Genomic DNA, 2,474 nt, shown 5'->3' on the forward strand with positions numbered 1-2,474 from the left:
CTTAAAGGGATACTTTATGTAGCTGTCTCTTTCATTTAAAGGGATACTTTATGTAGCTGTCTCTTTCACTTAAAGGGATCATTTCAGGGATACTTCCCCAGAGTCAGATGAACTTGTGGATGCCATTTTAATGTCTCTGTGTCCAGTATGAAGCAAGTTAGAGGTGGTTTCATATTCCAATGCTAACTAGCATTAGCACAATGAATGGAATAGCATGCTAGCATGCTACAATGAATAGCATGCTAGCAGATACCCATAGACTTCCAGTCATTGTGCTGACGCCAGTTAGCAATTGCGCGAGCCCTAGTTAGCAACATCCTTCAAACGGTTTGTTTGTTGAACATCTTTGTTATTCTGTCTACCCACTTCAACACTATATTTTTGCCTCTACTTTATAATCTTTGTTAGGTCCCCCTCTCTCTGTCTCTATCTATTTCCCAGGCAAGCACACACACACACACACACACACACACACACATATGCATGTACGTGCGTACGCAGGCAGGCACGCACACACACATACTCACGGAGTCACGCGCACACACACGTCAGCTTGTGATATTAGCATCACATGCAGTCATAGCCCCACTCCCTCTCCTCTCCTCCTGAATAATACATGAGCTTTAATTATCTCTGTCACTCAGCTCTGGTCCCTACTGTCTCTCTCTTCCTCTGCACCCCTCTCTTTGTCTAACCTTCTCTAGCCCTCCGTCCCTCTCTCTCTTTCCTCCCACCTGTATCTTTCACTATCCCTCCATATTTCTCTCCCTGCATCCTCTCCTGCTCTCTGATATTTACATCTTCCCCTCTAGCCTTTTCCTTCCCTTCTTTCTCATTACATTCTAATCTACTTCTCTTTTCAGTTTCTCATCCTCCTCTTTTTGATCTTTTAGTCACTATTCATCTATTCTGACATCCTGGACATGACCCATTATTTCTCATGTTGCGTCACCACCACACCCCATCCTGGACATGACCCCCACACCCCATCCTGGACATGACCCCCACACCCCATCCTGGACATGACCCCCACACCCCATCCTGGATATGACCCCCACACCCCATCCTGGACATGACCCCCACACCCCATCCTGGACATGACCCCCACACCCCATCCTGGACATGACCCCCACACCCCATCCTGGACATGACCCATTATTTCTCATGTTGCTTCACCCCCACACCCCATCCTGGACATGACCCTAACACCCCATCCTGGACATGACCCATTATTTCTCATGTTGCGTCACCCCCACACCACATCCTGGACATGACCCTAACACCCCATCCTGGACATGACCCTAACACCCCATCCTGGACATGACCCATTATTTCTCATGTTGCGTCACCCCCACACCCCCCTCTTCCTTTATCACGCTCTCTCTCCACCAGTCAGTCAGTTAGTCACAACTGTTGGTTTTTCAGGGTAAAACAAACAACACTTCCTCTATGGTTGCCTGCATCCCAAATGACATCCTATGTCCTACTTTTGACCAGAGTCCTATTGGCCCGGGTCGAAAGTGGTGCACCATCAAGAGAATAGGGTGCTATTTGGGAAGCATACGTTGTTATGTGAGTCAGCTCTTCTCTCTCTTTGCCAGAGATGATGAATGTCTGTGGCTAAGTGCCAAATGGCACCCTATTCCCTGCAATAGTGTACTACATTTGATCAGTGGCTCATAGGGCTTTTGACCAGGGCCCATAGTGCACTAGATAGGGAATAGGGTGCCATTTGGGACTGTGTTAGGTTCTCCACTGTGATGTCCTTACCCACCTCTCTTTTTCTCCTCTGATCTCTCTCTCCATCTCTCCTCCTCTTCCCTGTTGGTCCAGCTGGTGGATCTGCTGTCACTATTTACACTTTCCCATCTGTCAGACACTTCTCCTGCTCTCCCTTGTTTTATCATTCTTCTCCCTCCTTATTTGTTCATTTCTATATGTTGTTTCCTCTCTCTTTCTAGTAGAGTATTTATGATCCCCAGTTCATTTAGCAGCATGTGGTAAAAACTCAATAAATACATGACAATACATTAACAACAGTATACAGTATATACAGCAACATGGAAACATCACACGGATACAGATGATTGACAAAGCTGATAGCCCGCCCCCCCCTCTTTCTCCTTCTCATATCCCTCTCCCTCTCGTGGATGAGGATAAGGCTAGTCCATCTAATCTTCTCTCATTAATGAGTTTAGTTGGGGATTACGACATGACTCACCTCCCTACACTCTGAGTTTTTGCACACACACACACACACACACACACACACACACACACACACACACACACACACACACACACACACACACACACACACACACACACACACACACACACACACACACACACACACACACACACACACACACACACACGCACACACTTCAGTATAATTCCTTGACTTCTGAAGTGGGACTCCAACTCCAACTAAAGTCATAACCTCAGGTGGTTCACTCAGGCTGATCAAAGCC

Source organism: Oncorhynchus mykiss, chromosome 13 (assembly GCF_013265735.2).
Source record: "Oncorhynchus mykiss isolate Arlee chromosome 13, USDA_OmykA_1.1, whole genome shotgun sequence".
Classification (NCBI taxonomy): domain Eukaryota; kingdom Metazoa; phylum Chordata; class Actinopteri; order Salmoniformes; family Salmonidae; genus Oncorhynchus; species Oncorhynchus mykiss.